Source organism: Dreissena polymorpha, chromosome 11 (assembly GCF_020536995.1).
Source record: "Dreissena polymorpha isolate Duluth1 chromosome 11, UMN_Dpol_1.0, whole genome shotgun sequence".
Taxonomy (NCBI): Eukaryota; Metazoa; Mollusca; class Bivalvia; order Myida; family Dreissenidae; genus Dreissena; species Dreissena polymorpha.
The window spans coordinates 59,170,284-59,191,329 of NC_068365.1; the positions used below are offsets into that span (position 1 = coordinate 59,170,284).

A 21,046-nucleotide genomic window follows, 5' to 3' on the forward strand; every position below is an offset into this window, starting at 1 on the left:
GAGAAATGAAAATTTCCTCTCAGAAAGCTTGTGTTGTCTCCAGTGAGCAGAGGCTTATCTAAGATAACATGGGGTAACATTAGATTGTATATTATAGTATATTTTATGCAAGGGCAAGTGTGTGATCTCAGGTAGTTTCATTTAATTTTGCTTTGTTATTTTTTTACTTTTTGCTTTCTTTATTGTTATGGTTTTTACAAAAATCTGTGATCAAAAGCTAGTCTGGTTATATTGCTATGAACGTTAAATAAACTATTTTGACAGTTCAAGGTTGTTTTGAGAACGTTAAATAAACTATTTTGACAGTTCAATGTTGTTTTGAGACGATCCCTAGTCATAAAGTGTACCTGCTGTCACGTGATTCGATATTGGACAATATTAACCGGAAATGGAGAAAGGTTTCGGTTTAGGAATAACATAAATACTCATTTATATTTAGAACCAAATTCAAAATCAAGGTAAGCGAAGCATAGAGGTTAAAATTATATGTCATACGCCCTATATCCGAAATTGAAATCGATCGCCGTGTAAAAATATACATGGGTAGTTTCGATAGTGATTCGGAAATGACGACCTGACTGTACCTGATTATCACTAGCTCTAGTAGTCGAACATAAATTTCAAAGGAAATTAAGTCTATGGTGTAATCTTTTCAGTGATTTTCAGGAAAATGAGACCCGACAGATTATGTACTCAAATTAGACCAAGAAAAAGCTAGGAACTTGTAGTCACTGAGTAATCTGGTTAACAGTCAAGTGCTCTGTACTGAACCTCATGCATCTTAGAATGATCTAAGAAAGTGATGGCGAGGATGGTCTAAACACATTTTTATAATGAAGATCTCAGACGGTAAGCCCACGGTCACCTAAAGTAAACTTCCAAAACTGACCATGAAAATCGTGCACTTGTTTGATACACTTGGAGACTTTTCTAACGCAAAATTTTTCAATCTCAGTAATGAGTTAAGATTTTTATTTAAAATTTCACATGTGATCATTTGACTATATTCTGTTCAAGATTACGATACAATCATTCAGGGGGTGGTTTCATCTTTTTGTACGTGAAAAGTGTAAAACGCGATATGATTCTAATTTCATTTCAATTTCTTCATTTTAAGTGGGTTGATACACCAGGAAAATATAAAATAAATTTAAAAATCAGTATGTCTCGTATTAAATTCAAGAGCGCAACAGCGCAATCGGCATGTTGCAGGCTACCTTCCCACTTGCTGAAGCATCCTATCGTCATGAATGAATGATTTCATCGTTTGCTTGTACATATTGTAGTCAAATGATCACATGTACAATTTTTAATCAAAATATTTACTCATAAGTGAGATATTTAAGTTTGAAAAATGCTGCGTTCGAAAAGTCATCAAGTGTAGTACACAGGTGGTTTGCGTGTGGCTATGATATTAATTAGTGAAAACATCATGTTGAATGATAAATAATCAACTTTTATCGAAAAAAATCAACTTTTCTGAAAAATACATTTTTCACTATCAAATATATATATATATATAACAAGGTTTTCAACTCAAAATGACCCGAAAACGGGGTGCATCGCTTTGAACAGCCATAACTTCATCAATTGTGCAGCGATTTTCAAGAACTCGGTCTTATTCAACGCAGAAATAAATTTCCTTTCTGGAAATGATGTTTTCACTATACATATCATAGCCACACGCTAACCACTTGTGGTGTAGTACAGCGTGCTATATAATTCCCATTTCACCACTCTAGTTTTTACAACAGGAAAACATAACATTAATTAGACAAGAGGCCCATGAGGGCCTGAATCGCTCTACTGGCTGGAATCAATAGGGCTCAAGCCCTTGATAGTATGAACAATCTGAGTAAGTTTTAAACAAACAGACCAAAAAATGGGAAATTCATCGCATAAACAAGAAAAAACGTAAAATTTAAACTTCAAATGGCTCCTTTTCAACAATAAGTTGGACAAATTTTCTTCACTCTCAATGGGGTTCTGGCCCTTGATGATATAAAACAGCCGTTGAAGTTTCAAAAGGATAGAACTTTATATGTAAACAAACAAGAAATGTGTTTGTCGGAAACACTATGTCCCCTTCTGCGCCGCTTTGATTTTTTTGTTGACCTTTGACCTTGAATAATGACCTTCACCTTTCACCACTCAAAATGTGCAGCTCCATGAGATACACATGCGTGCCAAATATGAAGTTGCTATCTTCAATATTGCAAAAGTTATGGCAAAATGTTATTTTTTTTCATTTTTTTGACCTTTGACCTTGAAGGATGACCTTGACATTTCACCACTCGAAATAAGCAGCTCTATGAGATAGACATGCATGCCAAATATGAAGTTGCTATCTTCAATATTGCAAAAGTTATGGTAAAATGTTAAAGATTTTCTTCTTTTTTTTCCTCAAATTCAAGGGAAGATAATTCTGGACTTATAACTCCGATATTGCTCATTTTCAATAGGGTTTGACTCATCTTTCAGATAAAGACACTGTGCAAGTTGGGAAATGATTGGATGAAAACTGTGGACTTTATTGCGTAAACAAGCCTTATTTCACATTTTTCTCAATTCAAGGGGAGATAATTTTGGAATTTTTACTCTGATGTAACCCATTTTCAATAGGGTTCGAGTCCTCATTAATATCAACACACTGAACAAGTTTGAAAAGAATCGGATAAAAAATGTGGACTTCATCGGATAAACAAGAGAAAGTCTTACTCACACACACACACACACACAGACAGACGGGCACCATGCCATCCCATAAGCTCTTCTGGCCTATGGCCAATAAAGCTAAAAAACAATATGGCTTGTATGAGCACTATGTTACAAGCCGATCGGTCATTAAGACGTGTAAGTTAATGCGTTTTACATGTCTCATTATTATTTTTCGCTGTACGATTTACGAATTTTACTTTTTCAATGATTTTTTGTTAAATTTGATATAAGTGATATTTTATCGTTGATCAATTTCAATTAAATTTTCTTGGATTATTGGATATGTGTTGAATTAGTCTGAGTTCAAATTTCAACAAAATCCGTTCAAAAATAAGGGAGCTATATTGATTTAAATACTTGTTGCATTAGAAAAGTCTCTAAGTGTATATCATAATAAGTTTAATGTTATCACTTCTAATTGATAAATCTATTTTCCTTTAAACATGTATGATCGAATGATTTAATGTGCCTCGTTACTTAATTATGATTTTTTTTTCTAATTTCCCTGCCACATTTTCAAATCTTTTATGTATAGAAAAACGCATTTCATTTGCAATATAAAACTAGGTTCGAAAATCTTACTTCACGGAGTAGGTTCCAAGTCACAAATGATATGAGATACATGTTTGTACGTTGTTTATGAGTTCATTATAAGCTTTTCATCATCTTTACGCCTCCATTCGCAAAAGAGGGGCATTTTGTTTTTCTGGATGTCGGTCGGTCGGTCTATCTGTCATTAGACCAATTCGTGTCCGATCAATAACTCGTCAACGAATTGACCGATTGGCTTGATACTTCACACGTGCATTGGTCTCGGAAGTATATGAACCAATTTGAATTGGAGTCACTAGGTGAAATGTCAAGGTCACTGTCACAATAAGTGTGAAAAACGTTTCCGAACAATAACTCGTCCACGAATTGACCGATTGGCTCGATACTTTCCATGTGCATTGGTCAGTAGATGACCCCTATTGACATCGGGGTCACTAGGTCAAGGCCACAATAAGTGTGAAAATCGTTTGTGATCAATAACTCGTCATCGAATTGACCAATTGGCTTGATACATGTCGCGTGTGCATTGGTCTTAGACAGTAGATGACCCCTATTGAAATTGGGGTCATTAGGCAAGGTCATTGTCACACTAAGCGTGAAAATTCTTTCCGATCAACAACTCGTCAACAAATAGACCGATTGGCTTAATACTTCACATGTGCATTTGGCATTGGACAGTAGACGACCCCTAGTTATAATGTCTGTCTGTTTGTCTATAATTTAATGACAAAGTTATGTTTTTTTATCAAATTAACAACGAAAGTACATCATATAATGATATGCCAAGGAACACTACTTGTGTGATCTCATAAATGATTTTTTTGTGGTTAGCAAACAAAAATGTATGCATATTTATCATCTTTTCAACAATGACCGACACCATTGGTGGTCCAGGAAGGGTAAACTACTTATTGTAGTTACTTGATAAGTAACCGGAACTTTTAGAAAATGGAAATACGCACGGGTAGGACCATTCAACAAGTGTCAACTATCTCTTCAGCAGACGCTGCTTTACAGGCTTATCAGATGGAAATGAAGTATTTCACTGATTTATGTGATTTTTTAATGTAGAACCCATGTTTTAAGTAATAAACAAAATGTCACGTTAATAGTCGGTTTGGACGAAGAATGTATACATGTGGTGTTTACGCTTACTTATTAATCCAGTTTGAAAGTGTGCATTATAAAATACTAGTGATGTCATGAATAAATAAAAGCGATGGCAGTTTAATATCATAATGGATTAGGTCACACTTCCAATGAAACTCTAACGTCAGATGATACTTATATACAAAAAATTCAAAAACTAAAATAATGGTAGTTTGGAAAAGAGGAGGATTAAAAGAAAATGAAAAATGGTCATACAATGGAAATGATATTGAAGTTGTTGATAACTTTAACTATTTAGGCACAGTATTGAATTATAATGGAAGTTTTAAATTAAACCAAGAACATTCGGTTGGTAAAGCCCTTAAAGTACTGAATATATAATTGATAAAATGTCATGACTTTGATATAAAACCAAAAATATTATGTCCGTTGTTTGACTCCTTTGTGGGTTCTATATTAAATTATGCTTCAGAAGTGTGGGGTTTCACAAAGTCAGATGACATTGAACGCATACATTTAAAATTTTGCAAACGATTGCTTCAAGTTAAAATAAATACATGTTATGTTGCCGTTTATGGAGAATTAGGTAGATAACCATTGTTTGTAAATAGGTATGTTAAAATTATTGGTTTAAAATTCTTAACAATGAAAATATTATTATGCAAATTGTTTACAAACAAGCTTTAAACTAATGTAACAAGGGCTGTTTGTAAAACATGCATGCCCCCCTATATGGGCTATAAGTTGTAGTAGCAGCCATTGTGTGAATACGTTTTTTGTCACTGTGAATGGTGGTGGTGGTGGTGATGGTGGTGGCAGAAGAAGAAGAAGTAGTAGTAGTAGTAGTAGTAGAAGTAGTAGTAGTAGTAGTAGTAGTAGTAGAAGTAGTAGTAGTAGAAGTAGTAGTAGTAGTAGTAGAAGTAGTAGTAGTAGTAGTAGTAGTAGTAATAGTAGTAGTAGTAGAGTAGTAGTAGAAGTAGTAGTAGTAGTAGTAGTAGTAGTAGTAGTAGTAGTAGTAGTAGTAGTAGTAGTAGTAGTAGTAGTAGTAGTAGTAGTAGTAGTAGTAGTAGTAGTAGTAGTAGTAGTAGTAGTAGTAGTAGTAGTAGTAGTAGTAGGTAGTAGTAGTAGTAGTAGTAGTAGTAGTAGTAGTAGTAGTAGTAGTAGTAGTAGTAGTAGCAGTAGAAGTAGTAGTAGTAGTAGTAGTAGTAGTAGTAGTAGTAGTAGTAGAAGTAGTAGTAGTAGTAGTAGTAGTAGTAGTAGAAGAAGTAGTAGTAGTAGTAGTAGTAGTAGCAGCAGCAGCAGCAGCAGCAGTAGTAGCAGTAGTAGTAGAAGTAGTAGAAGTAGTAGTAGTAGTAGTATGCATTACAAAAATGCAGTTAGTCTTACATTTGGTAAAATTTAAATATATTACAAGGGAGGCAAATATGTAACAATAAATTTAAACTTATTGCATTTGTTTCCCCTGTAGTGTATTACCTCTCCTGTCCTGCTTATATTTATATTAATCAACAAAATTGAACATTAATACAATATTTAATATACAAAATATACAAAAAATCTCATATTCTGATAATATTTTTACTGATTCACTGTATTTTACTAAAAGGATGATGTTTCATTGGACTGATAATTAAAGATTTAGGATTACAGACCAGTTGCTTCAGTAATATTGTTCAGAGTGTGCCCTGTTGGCTTCTCGGCCTTTTGGCTAAGATCTAAGTAACTGTAAGCGGTAACAGTAGTCATATTGCGTGTTTTTTTTTCTTTTTCTGAAAATGATTGAAGTTAAGCTTCCAGCGATAGAGGGAAATGCAGTTGTGTCAGAGGTTCTACAAAGATCGGTCAGGCTCTTTTGCAAAGAAGGACTGTCTTCATTTGAGACCGTGAGGGTTCTTATACAAACTGGGATTCTTCCAGAGGATATAGAACGCATAAATAAAGGTCAGTCGAACCAGTCGGTGGAGGTTTTGTTTAAATTTCGGGACTGTCTAAGGAAGTTGTCGGACTTTGATGGAGTTTTGGAGGTTGGGGGCAAGACTGTTGAAGTCTCTAATTTGTCCTTGAAACGGGTCATGCTCAAAATCCACTGGCTACCTATCTATTTCAACACTGGGAAGCTTAGTGAGATCTTTACAAAGTTTGGAAAGGTTCTAAGAGTCACGGACGAACATTTTGAGTTTGACGGTGTGGAAATTGCAACTGGAGTTCGTAGAGTTTTGATTGAGATGGAGAAGGAGAAGGTGGCTTATGTGCCACATTTATTAAGCTTTGCATGCGGTGCCAGGGCGCTGAGGTGCCATACCGTCGGGCACATCAGGAGGGAATGCCCGGACAGGAATACTGGCGCTCGGAATCCTTTTTCAGCCGAAAAAGTGCAGGAGCCAGTTGACCAGGCTCAACTTCCGGCAGCATGCCCAGCTGTTACGGACACTCAGGCCTTAAACGATCTTCCGGCAGCGCCAAAAGGTGCGCAGCCGGAAGAAGTTATCCAGGAACAGACTCAGTCGGTGGTGCAAGGAGTGACCAAGGTGGCGCAGAAACCTGTGCAGTCGGAGGGCCGCGGGAGGGGCCGGTCTCTTACCCCAAAGTCGTCAAAACCAGGGATCATGGAAAAAAACCGGTTGCGAACCAACCTGCGCAGCCGGTTGGAAAGGTTACAGCAAAGCAGTCCGGTGCGAAGGGGGAGGTGCCGCCGGTGGCGCCAAAGTCGGCGCAGCCGGTGACACCACCCTCGACGCATCATCCGTTATTGTTAATAACCATATATCTGAGCCTTTTCGTTTGTCAAGATCTGTGAGACAAGGCTGTTCACTCAGTCCTTTATTGTATGTTCTATGTTTAGAACCTTTTATTTTAAAAGTCCAAAACAATATTAATATTAAAGGCTTAAAAGTTCCAGGTTCACCTTTAGAAATCAAAATTTCAGCTTATGCTGATGATAATACTGCAATTTTAATAGATGATGTATCTATTTCTCATTTCTTTAAAGATGTTAAACTTTTTGAATCAGTTAGTGGTTCAAAGGTTATTTATAATAAATCCAATGGAGTTTTTATGGGAAAATGGAAAAGTAGGTCTGATCATCCTTTTGGTATATCTTGGGTAAAAAATTGTAAAGTGTTGGGATATTATTTTGGGTATGATATTAATTATAATGAAATATGTTCTAACTTATTTTTAAAGTTTACAAAAGTTATTAATTTATGTAGATCCTTTAAAATGTCGTTTAAAGGAAAAAGTACAATCCTTAATTCTTTAGCTTTTTCAAAAATTCTGTACTATATAAGTGCTGGACATTTTCCAGATGTATATATTAATATGTTTCAAAAATTGTGTTTTAAATTTATTTGGTCTTCTTCTTTTGAACCTGTTAACAGGAAAACATTATACTTACCTTTCAAGGAAGGAGGTTTAAATGTCCCACATGTTTTGTATAAATGGTACTCTTTGTTGTTGTCACATGTACAAAAGTTTATTTCAGATTATACTGCACCATGGAGTTATTTTACAAAATATTGGATTGGTTTTAAATTAAGAAAATATAACAAGAATTTTGAAAGTAATTTATATCCCAAAAGTGAAAGTATGCCTTTATTTTATAAAAATTGCCTTAAAGCTGTAGATGCCATCTTAAAAATAAAAGAAGATATTAGTTTTATGTGTATACATGCCAAACAATTCTATTGTATGCTTTTAACAGTAGATGATAAAGTTGTTAAATGTAAAGTTAATTTTCCACAAATTAACTTTTCTACTTCTTTCACAAACATATTTTCAAAAGCAATAGACCCATGTCATAGAAATATTTGTTTCACTTTAGTTCATGATGTACCTTATGTAAATTATTATCTTTATCTTAAAGGAATATCAAAAATTAAAAATTGTTATTTCTGTAAAAATATTGAAACTGTTTCCCACTTATTTATTGAATGTTCCTTTTTCAACCCACTTAATAAAACTGTTTTATATTTGTTAAACATAGCTTCTGACTCAAAGATCACTTTCAGAAAAAATGTTTAGATTTTTTGATTTTACACCAGATAGTACTGGTCATAATTACACCTTTTTAGTTATTTTATCAATTTCCAGGTTTGTTATTTGGAACATAAGAAATCAGACAAAACATAATAAAAAACAGTTTAAAATTATTGATAGTCTAACCATGTTTTTGTCTTTACTTAGATTTAGAATTTATGTTGATTTTAAAAGATTGAATTACTGTCAATTTGTTGAATCATGGGGATTGTATGATATTATTTCCCCTGTTGATAATGAACTTGTTTATGGTGCAGATAGTTTTGTGGAATTCTATGTTAACAAGTTTAAATTGCGTTAACTCCCTTTCATACGTTTTCTTTCCTTTTGTACATGTTTATAAATAGTCAGTAAAAACCTGTTTTCTAGGGCTTACACATAGTGCATGTGTTTAAAGTAGATATCTATTCATGTTTTTACAGGTGGTGAAAAACGCGCTGAACCGCGAACACCGTCAATGTATTGATTATATGCAAGCTGTTATTGGTTTTACCAATCATACAGTCGCTAGTTTAAAGCATTTAAATTTTGTATTACTTGTTTTGCTTTGTTTGTAATTGTATAAAGTTCATATTCGTTGTCTGTATATTATAATTCATGGTTTAAATTTATTTAATTTAAACATCAAAATGTGTCTGTTTTACAGATTTAATACGTGATTTAACGTTTATTTGTCTTTGTAGTTAACCGCGCTTCAATGTGCAAGGTGTCGAGTAGTCATCGGAGTTTTGTGTGTTTATATGTTTACGGGTTTATCTCAGTCGTGTAGTATATTGTACGCTGATATTGCCTTTTGCTGTTGTTCTTTTTCTTTCTGCTTTCAGGATGACGATAGCCGGCCGGTTTGCGTGTAGGACACCGGGGTTGTCATCCTGCGGGCAGAAAGGAGAAGATAATTGTTATGTCGTATTGTCTTAGTTGTCTCTCTTTGTGTCGTTGCATGTTGTGCATGAACGACGTACTAATACTTCTTCCATCAATGGATTATTTAATTATTTATATATAGTATTTAATAAATTAATTGTCTTCATGTTTTATGTCACGTGTATCAGGCTGTGCTCGGTTTCGGAGTCTGAGGGGAGATTGTAGTTGTCCACTGCGATCTCGCTTATGACTTTGAAACCCAGCCCCGTCGTAGACTATGGATGTCAGCGGGTGGTTGGTGGCTTTGTCCGGAAGGGGAAGCTCGAGCCTCGTCGTCCGGGTGACGCCACCACCTGCCTGCGCTTCCTTTTTGTTTTTGCCTTTGTGTCTTTTGGTTTTTATTTTTTCTGTAACATTTAAGCGTTAGTTTTAAGGTACGTGACATTCTTTCTAAATTATATAATGTATTATAGTATTATATTAATACATTGATAAACTAACATTGCCCGATTTATTTAAGGTTGGTGGAATTGTTTTGTATAAAGACTGTGATATTTATGATACATGTGATATTTGTGATTGAAAACCATCTGTGATATATTATAACGTGCAGACGTGAAAAGACTGGACTGAATTTTTAAAAAGCGCTTTAAATTCGTGCGTGTGTGTTTTTATTATCCATGTTTAAAGTCTTATTTCCACCATTATTGTATTTATTTAATATCTTCGTTATCGGGCACTGGGCAGCTTTACTGCCCAGTTACGTACTTGAATAAAGTATTATGAAAAAGAAAAAAAGTATCTGTTCTTATCAGCTTAATATCTGATACGTCCCCCATTGGGGGACTTCGATATTAAACTGATTTTTGGACACAGATGAGATGTCAGGGGCTTGCCCCGCTCTCTTCACGGGTTGGCCCGGTATTGCAGTACCTCCGGGATCGGCCCACTCCTCTCGGGGAGAAATAACACACCTCATATAAATACAGATTTGGAAACTTAGTCCTTAGGATGTTCAATAATAAAGATTAGAATGTATCCTGCCTCTGTTGCAATATTGACCAAATAAAGCAGGGTCGAACAATTTTTCCTATCTCCGGTCAACAGGAAGTAGTGTATTCCTACGCACGCTGTGACGATCAACATGTTCTAATATTTGACCTTTGAAATTTATTGGGACGCATCATGAATGTTATCGTTATATTATATATCATCTCTTTTTTCTAAATTAAAATATATTAACGAACCAGCTTTCCGTATTTATCATTTTCAGTTATTTGATTACGCATTTATGACGTATTTAGTGTGACGTCATTTTTCAGATGAAACATACTATCTAGTTTCTCTCAGGATTTTAGGGGCAACAATTTTGACATGGTGGTTTTATCAGTATTTTTAAATATTTTTAAAGCATCGAACGATTCATTAACGTATTTCGAATTGTGTGTTTGTCATTCATAAGTTGATCGGCAATGATTTTTACACTTATTGTGACAGTTACCTTTGACCTAGTGACCCCGATTTCAATAGGGGTCATCAACTGTCCAAGACCAATGCACATGTGAAGTTTCAAGCCAATCGGTCAATCCATTGAGGAGTTATTGATCGGAAACGAACTGGTCTACCGACAGACCGACCGACATCCAGCAAAACAATATACCCCCTCTTCTTCGAAGGGGGGGGGGGGGGGCTTAAAAAGAATTTTGTTTTGAAACCTACTTGAATTGTGTAGATAATGAACAACGTAGAATTGCATTAAGTAGATTCCGATTGTGTTCATTTATTTATGTTATGATTTATTTTGCCCAAAGCATGTATTGCTGTTTATGCGAATAAATAAACAATAAACCATTCAAACATAAATTGTAGATCATTTCTATGTTCAATTTTCAGAGCTGCCATTTTTTTGAAAAATAATAACAAAAAAAAAGTTGTGACTAGAGATTGTATCTTTTTACTGGATTTCCGAGGGATGATGCCATCACTTATTTATTTTCTGTGTTACTTTTCCCCCACGCTATAAACTTTAATATTTGTTCTTTGTTCAATATTTGGATTAATGACAGTAAAACATTTTAATTCACGATTAAGAAAAATGGGGAAAAAGCAATTGGGTTGACCACTTATAATGTCAACAACAAAAAAGTGTACTATGAAAGGCACGTACAAGATTATTTGATACATACTATATATTTTTTACATGTAAATGAATACTAGTAAACGTGTTTTATTTTAGAATTACTTACTAAAATAAACAAGAGGGCCTGAAAGGCCCAAAGTCGCTCACCTGAGATAACAAGATATTATTGGGACAAATTTTCTGACCAAGTTTCATGAAGATTGGAAAATAAATGTGGTCTCTAGACTGTTAACAAGGTTTTACTATAGCCATATAAGGAAAAATGACCCGCCCCCTGGCAGCCATGTTTTTCAACCAACCGGCATCATTTTTGGACTCTTCCAAGATATTATTGGGATGAATCTTCTGACCAAGTTTCATGAAGATCGGGCAGTAAATGTGGCCGCTAGAGTGTTAAAAAGATTTTACTATAGACCGTTCTAGAATTTAGTCATACCCAATTATCTCCCCTGAATACTCTCCGCGTCTGCCATTACACTGCTGCTAACAACCGGTAACATATTTAAGAGAGCACCGATTATTCAACGGATGAATTTTTTTCTAAATTCTAAGGCCGTCATGATAATAATTCTTTAATAAGTATTAATTAAAATATAATCTGCTTGCTGTTGCGGCTATTAAAATCAACACAACAATACATGCGTGAATTGTTTGTAACCAGTTAAAAGTAAAAAGTCTAATCAAAGACATAATATGAGCGACTGAACCGGCAAATTTTCGCCGATGATTACCACTTCGCAGTGATTTTTTTTCCTTCTTAGGACGGGTAAACGGATCTGTTCCTAATGACCCACGGACCCGTTCCCAAAATGAACCGGACCCGTCCCAATTTCCGAAAAAATACAAAAAATCCCAATCAAAATCGAGTAAACAATCGCAAAAAACGCCAATTAAACGTATTTCGATACCGTTTTAACTTGCGGCCCATTTGACTTGTAAATCATTGACTGGTTTAAACATTTAACGTAACATTCGTAAATTAAATACGTTTAATTTCGCTCTAACGCCGATGATTTCGCCCTACGAGCCCAGAAAAGCGAAAATCAAGCCGCCCGATTATTTTTGCTATTCAATGCGTGCTACGGCCCGCAGGTGATTAGCAAGTTATTGCTTGTTGTTTATCTAAATGTTACACAATTTACCCGCCGAACAGATCGCTAATTGAAAGTGACAAAGCAGTCGCTTAATATTGGTTGCTGCAACAACACTGACACTCATGCCATTTCGCGTGCGCCGAAAGTTGTCAAATAATTACGTGCTAATTGATTGACCATCCGATAATTGCAGGTTTTTGGGCACGGTTAAAGAAATGCGGCAAAAATAATTAAAGAAAACAAAATTGATCAAAGGTTTATTCGTTACGTAGATCCACTACTGTATTAGATATAAGTGAAGCGAGCTTTGTCAGTTTGTTTCCCACCGATAATTACGAGCAACACCCATCTTATATAAACTGGAATCACAGTTAATATTTTATACTAACAAGTAATAATAGTACACATAAACAGCGAGAAAAATAAATTTCCTCAATTAGATATAAATTATCTGAGAAGAATTAAATTGCTACGTCATGACCTTCTACATTGCAAATGGCGGACAACATTCAACCCGCGTTCGATTCAAAGCTGGCGATTTAAATTACAAGTAATGGTGATTCAATAATGGAGAAAGCAGTAACTAGATTTAGCAAACATTTGATAAGGTTTGTTAAACCAAATCAAAGCGCTGAAGGCACTGAAGATGTTCGCTATTGCATAATTTAACACGCAATTCATTTTTTTCAAAATCAATCGCAAGTTTGAAATGAACACACGCCATTCAACTTTATAAAGTGTGTGTCATAGCGCACGGGTCGAGTTGTGTGTGCACTTTTTATCATCCTAATTATTTCATAGAAATAACTTAGACATAATAAAAAGAACATGCTTTTTGGACGTCCTGAAAGCATAGAAAGTATGATGAAAATGGTAATGAGAACTTAATATAAAGAAAATTTGCAGTCACCATCATATTAAAGGAATATTTTTTTCTAATATCAAATAACTATCTCACCAAGAATATAACTTCGTAATGAAAGTTCCGTGTACAAAACTTTTGATTTTTGACACCATATACAAATTCAAAATATACAATAATCTTTGTATCTTGTATATAGAGGAATAAAAGTATATAAACATTGCTGTTTATGCTTTACTTGTTACCCGAGCAGTTCACACGGTGTCAACAACGCTGACATAAACATAGGTATAGAGTACTAATGCGCTTTTAGGCGTAGCTGTTTTACTAAGTTTTCATCTTAGTGACTTTTTCATAACGCCAACAGACACGCATGAATATTTTCGAATATTTAATAAGATGATTCGAGATACAACCTCTGAATTATTGCTACATCACTGCGTATGTGCTCAATTCAAAGGATGTAGCGCTGTTCAGTGTAAGGAATTCCGGACTACTCTCTGTATGCTAAAACGACACAAATTGTGGCCCTGTTACAATTACGCGTTACAATCCATCTCGCAGAATTTCACTTTCGCCTCAAAAATGAGAAAACAATCATTAGCGATATAGAATAGTGTCACGATAAGAGAAAATCACTTAATTATCATACCACAATGTTTGCCGTACTTGGTCAGCACGTCTGGAAATCATTCCTTAATGTATGGATAGGCTGCCATTATTAGCAAGTTTGCTATTTTGAATTCAATGTTGTATCAAAACGCATTGTTCTTAAATGTGGCATTTTCAATTCGTAATGAGATTTGTAATGACCCTCGTCATGCGAAAATGGGTCTTATTCCATATGCGCCCATCATATAAATAGCCCACTCAGCTATCTCTCCTTCTGGTTAGGAGAAACATAACATATTGAGTGATTTTATAGCGAACAGCATCGCTTATGGCCTGACTGCGCAAAAGCACATGTTGAGTTTAACAAACGCTTGCCGAAACGCACAAGACCCATTTTCGCATGACGGCGCTATTGACGTGTGATTTAAATGTGTCGAAAGAAAACTGCGTTTAAATCAAATATCAACATACGATATATTTCGATAGTGAAGGAAGATACTCATAACAAGGCATATGAGGACACATATGAAGTGCTCTCCCGTAGTATATTTTTATTTACTCACACTAATGTGTGGTTTGACAATGCTAACACACATTTCATGCGGTGAATATGCAACTTACAAGTGAAAAACACAACACAATAGTTTAACTTTTGTTTAATTGGATTTATTTATTTAGAAAAGTAAATTGCAAACTTTATTTCAAAGTCAGCGTATACGCCGACTACATTTTTAAAAGATATTTATTGTTATAAATATATTTAATATAATATATTTAGTTGTTTTCGGTTTGAGCGATTGTAAAGCATTTTCGAGGCTGGCTATAGTATGCCTGTAGTAATTGATGAACTCATATCCAACTGTCTATGTATTGAGAACTGTGAATATAAAAAAGCTAAACCTCCTACTAACCTTCTACTTTTGCGTTGCTAGCACCCGTAAGTACAAAAGATTGCCGCTATCTGTTGAGAACCAAAGAACGTTTTCCAGAAATACCCGCTGAAGTAGTATGAACGAGGTTACGAAACAGGCCATTCGTATTATTATTATAAATTGCTTGTTATATTAGGGTTTAGCGATTATGAAACATTTTTTTGTTTTTGTCTATCGTATCGCTGAATTTATTGTTGAACTTATGTTCGACTTTTTATAAATTGAGAATATAAATAAGCGTTAACTTTTTCCCGATTCTATCAATAGCCTCAATTTACGATCTGTACTACGTCATTGAGGTGTATGTGAGAGCGTAACCTATTGCGTTGTTATCGCCCGTGGACTTTCCTTTTTTTATCGACAGGCGCATCTATCAATAGCCTCATATTATAAATGGACTGAGCAAAAATACTACGTCATGACGCTGCAGAAAGTGGACTATTTTATTCATTCATAAACAATCTCCTCCGCGACACGTACAATACGATCATTGTTTATTGATTCTTTTTTTATAAAAGCACCGTTCGAAACTATTGCATTTAACACGATATTAATATCATGTTTCCATTTGTGAATGAATATAATTGGAGAACTCAAACCTCTTGCATAAATTTTACAACTCTTTCTCGCGCGGATACGCGTAGTAAGCGAGTATTGGGCTCCTAGTAGCTAAGCCAAATCGACCTGAATTTTTGACTAACCATCTTAGACGGTCGCTAAGCGACCATCTAAAAACAGCAAGAAAAATTTGGATTATTAAAGTCAAACAGGTAAGGCACATAAAGTGTACATAAGATGATATTTCGGACATGTATGGTACTAGTATTCGGATAAACAGTAATAGATATACTAGATTTTCCATGCATTATGATTGTGTTTTGTTTCAAATGCAGTCATAGACTGTGAATACAAGTTTATGTTGCTTTCCTGTGTCATTTATTGCTGACAAAAGTTAATAAAAGTCATTAAAATACCATTCTTTAATTGGTACAATGCACAACTTGATTTTTCCCAATTGGAAGATTTTGTTTCTCGTTTTTTCCCAATTTGGTGATTTCACGACGCAAAAATTCCCAATGGCATGGGTACCGGACCCGTTCCCAATTGGGCAAAAAAAATCACTGCCACTTGATTACACACACAAAAAAAATACACGAAAGCATTTTAAACATTTTAATTGTAACAATCAATCTCAACTTCAAACAATCATTTTAACAACAAAAATGTGATAATCGCCTGAAAATTATTCATTAAGTAATTTATTTATCCGACATCAGCGAAGCGGGTATTCTCTACGTCGTTGGCTTTTGGAATCGCAGACTCGCACAAGTTAGCAGAAGTGTAATGGCGGACAGTCACGTGACTGACAATATGGCGGCGGTCAATCGATCGATTCTGGAACAGTCTATAGCCATATAAGGAAAAATGCCCCGCCCCTTGGAAGCCATGTTTTTCAAGCAAATATAATTATTTTCAAACTCATCCAAGATATCATTGAGACCAATCTTCTGACCAAATTTCATGAACATTGGACAATAAATGTGGCCTCTAGAGTGCTAACAAGGTTTTACTATAGCCATATAGGGTAAAATGACCCGACCCTGGTGGCCATGTTTTTAAAGCAACCAATAACCATATTCGAACTCATTCAAGATATCATTGGGATAAATCTTCTGACCAAGTTTCATGATGATCGGAAAATAAATGTGACCTCTAGAGTGTTAACAAGGTTTTACTATAGCCATATAAGGAAAATGCCCCGCCCCCGTGGAGGCCATGTTTTTCAACCATTCGGCATCATTTTTGAACTCGTCCTAAGTATTATTGGGATGAATCTTTTGACTGAGTTTCATAAAGATCTGACTATAAATGTGCCCTCTAGAGTGTTAACATGATTTTACTATAGCCAAATATAGCCATATAAGGAAAAATGCCCCGCCCATTGGCAGCCATGTTTTTCAAGCAAACGTAACAATTTTCGAACTCATCCAAGATATCAATAAGAAAAATCTTCTGACCAAATTTCATGAAGATTGAACAATTAATGTGACCTCTATAGAGTGTTAACAAAGTTTTACTATTGCCATATTAGGAAAAATGCCCCCCCCTGGCGGCCATGTTTTTCAACCAACCGGCATCGTTTTCGAACTCGTCCAGGATATTATTGGGATGAATCTTATGACCAAGTTTCATGAAGATTTGACAATAAATGTGGCCTCTAGAGTGTTAACAAGATTTTACTATAGCCATATAAGGAAAAATGCCCCGCCCCTTTGCAGCCATGTTTTTCAAGCAAACGTAACAATTTTCGAACTCATCCAAGATATCAATAAGAAAAATCTTCTGACCAAATTTCATGAAGATCGGACAATAAATGTGACCTCTATAGTGTTAGCAAGGTTTTACTATTGCCATATTAGGAAAAATGCCCACCCCTGGCGGCCATGTTTTTCAACCAACCGGCATCGTTTTCAAACTCGTTCAAGATATAATCGAGATTAATCTTCAGACCAAGTTTCATGAAGATTGGACAATAAATGTGGCCTCTAGAGTGTTTACAAAATTTTACTATAGCCACATATAGCCGTATAAGGAACAATGCCCCGCCCCTTGGCAGCCATGTTTTTCAAGCAAACGTATCCATTTTCGAACACATCCAAGATATAATTGAGACCAATCTTCAGACCAAATTTCATGAAGATTGGACATTAAATGTGGCCTCTAGAGTGTTAACAAGGCAAATGTTGACGCCGGACGACGCACGACGGACAAAAGGTGATCACAAAAGCTCACCATGAGAACGTTGTGCTCAGGTGAGCTAAAAAAGCTACACATGTTTGCATTGAATGTGTTATTTGTAATTTTGGCGTTGAAATTTTCCATCACTTTCCATATTTCACCTTACAACGTTCCTTGCAATCCGGATAATAATGCAGCTCGTATAAATCCACTATTCAATTCATAAAATTCGACAAAACACATAGTTGATTGTATGTTTCCACTTTAAGCTAACGATTTTGTCTGCCTTTTGTTTCAGTCTTTGAAGTCAACCGAATGTTGAGTATTTCATATAACATATGAATTCCAGACGTGATCCTTTCATAAATATACAAGACAGTCGATAAACATGACATGATTTCAGTACGCATCCAGTTGTACACTTGAAATTCCTAATTCAAGCCACACCCCCCTGTTCATTCGTTCCATTGTCCAACTTGATTAATAAGAAGTAAATACATCATATTATCGTTATTTTGATTGTTATGAATTATCTGCCTAGGCTTGACTGAATGAAAGTCGTGAAATTAGTTAACCAATTAGTAAATCTTACCCAGTTTGTATGACCGGTGTTCCAAGCGGTCCCATTAGAATGATCTAGCATTAATATATGTTTTCATGAAGATAGTTCAGAATGAATGCTTATATTAGACCCAAGACATTTGTAATGTAAGCGTCATCTTTTAGCTATTGATATTGTAAAAGTCCATAAACCATCAAAATAATAGAATACAATATTTAAAAAATAAATAAAGTTAATACATATAAAATCAAAGTTCCTTATCGAAATAGCAAACATTTCAACGCTAGATGTGTTCTGGTACCATAGACTTAACAAGATAAAAAATGCTCTTTTTGTATTTTGCGGAACAACATATTAAACTCATGTTCATGTACCAAGTTAGTGTTCTTATGTCGTATGAAAAGGTATCGTTACGGGAAATTAAAATGGAATGAAGTGCTCCACACACATAAAACGAGCATTTTGTATCTCTTTAAATCTAGGTTACCATACCATACTATTGCTATAAGGACTTTTTTAGACATAGTGTACGAAATATTCTTTTGAGTATGTATGTCTCTTAAAGAATAAATAAAGTCCTGGGACATTTGAAATAGTGTAAATTCTTACACCCGCTAGTCTGGTATTCAAGACAATTGACCAATCGCCCATACTATGCTAAGCACATCCATACTATCTGTATTGTGTTCTTACTGGTAACCGTAATTAGTATAGCTGCCTATTAACCATCAAAGCGCTGTAGACGCTGAAGGCCTGGGGCTAGATTAAGTGTGACGTAAATTGCATTTAGGATGTTTTGTTCGAATTTCTCCCTTTGTCCGAATATATACGGATTGCAGAAGCTCAGAGACTATAAGAGAAGACAATATGTGTGTATATACTACAGTGTACATAGACGGTGGAGGACAACACGATACTGGTTGTGGGAACAATGACCTTTTGTTCAAATCTACAGATCTGGTAGAGGTTCGTCTACATAAGCGGTGACGATCTACAACAAAAACAACATGGCCGCAAAAAAACCTGTTATTGTTGGCGTCAAATACAGTGTAAATCACTTTCAATAGCCTAAAATAGCTTTCAATTACATAATTAACAGATCAGGAAAACACTCATACTTCCTTTGGAATGGGTATACAAAAGAAAATCCACTTAAGCCCAAGTCTCACTATTGCCGGTAGAGCCCCGGTCCATCCCGGTTTGCGAACGCCGGTCAACCGGCGAGGACCGGAATGATTCGTAGAATTTTTTTTAACGCAGTCACACTGTTTCCTGGTGCCGCCCCGGTTGAAGCCGGTCAACAGCCCGGCAGAATCTGGTCAACCCGGACCCGATGAAGCCCCGGCAGAGCCCCGGTTGTCGCCGGTAGTACCCCGGTTGAGCCCCGATGAAAGCCGGCAGCGTCCCGGGGTAGCCCCGGTTGTCGCCGGTTGCGTCCCGGTTTAGCCCCGTTGAAAGCCGGCAACGTGCCGGCAGAGCCGCAGTATACCGTAACACGCCGGCACTCACCGGGGCTATACCGGCATCAGACCTCGGTAGAGCTACGGCAACGGCCCGGTTTCATCCCGGTCGTCGGTAATGCCCAGGCGGAGCCCCGGTGAATGCCGGGACTCTAACGGCATTCATCGAGGCGTTGCCGTAGCACTGCCGGGGTCTGTATGGGCCCCGGGGAGCTACGGTGCCGTCCCGGTTGTTCCCGATGCCGTCCCAGTTGTTCCCGGTGCCGCGCCGGTCGTTGCCGATCCTTCCCGATGACTTCCGGTTCATCCCGGAGGTATTAAACATTTTAATACTTTCCCGATGGAGCCCCGATTTTCCCCGGTTCATCCCGGTCTTCCCCGATGGAGCCCCGGTTCATCCTGGTAGATCCCGGATCGCGCATCGGGGCTCCGCCTGCATCATAGAATCGAAGAATCGATTGTTTATGTGTGCATACTTCATTTAATCGTGACTCAGAACAATATTTGCCTGTTTCTCTGATTCTGACTTATTAAAACATTGAATATGCAAACACAATACTAAATCGAATATAAATTATCTGTGATCGCTTTCTAGCTTTAATTACATTCTTGTTATGTTACGTTTCTTAAACGAGTATGTTAGAATAAATTCTGGGCTAAGTTTAAGGTATGTCGTGTTATTCAACAGGTTTAAATCCTCTACTTCTTTGCATTAACTGGTCTAATGTGAAGACAACATGTATTATAATTGTTTGTGTTTTATCTCGAGTTGAATGTAATGTCCTTTATCCAATGGGCAATTGTTAACCTGCCTTAAGTAAAAGACTAGCGGTGTTAGTAAGAATTTATCTTCTTACTCTTCTTACATATTTATAAAGAATCTTTAATCACGGATAGCATTACACTTTAAATTGGTTTGCGCTACTATGGCTTAACCCTTGTCAATATGTTAATCATTTTATAGACCAATTTTGAGGTTGACACCACACAGTTTACAGATGGAGATCCGATTTTTTCCATGTTTTATGATGTGATAATTTATAATAATTCGAACTCTACCTTAATCCGTCTAAATTGAGAAAACGTTTGTAATTGTCTATGGTAATTGGAATGCACAAGCGTTTTGTATGATCATTTCATGGCATTTTAACTGACCTCGAGTAATAGAATCAAATTCAAGTGAAAGATAAGCTCTTCGTTTGGTTCCAAATCTAGAAAACCGTGACTTTAATTAAGAACTGATAAGATATATACTTTAAAGGTGCTTTCTATCAAAGTGTAATTTATTGACCCATTAAACACTGAGTTAATAATAAATGAAATTTTTATAAAAAGTACCCACAGTTTTGTCTACGTGATAGCTGCT

At 35.9% G+C, this 21,046-nt stretch overlaps 1 pseudogene; it reads left to right on the forward strand.

Moving 5' to 3' along the window:
* Positions 1–10,053: 10,053 nt before the first annotated feature.
* On the forward strand, positions 10,054–10,234 carry LOC127851973 (U2 spliceosomal RNA; annotated as a pseudogene).
* Positions 10,235–21,046: the final 10,812 nt, after the last annotated feature.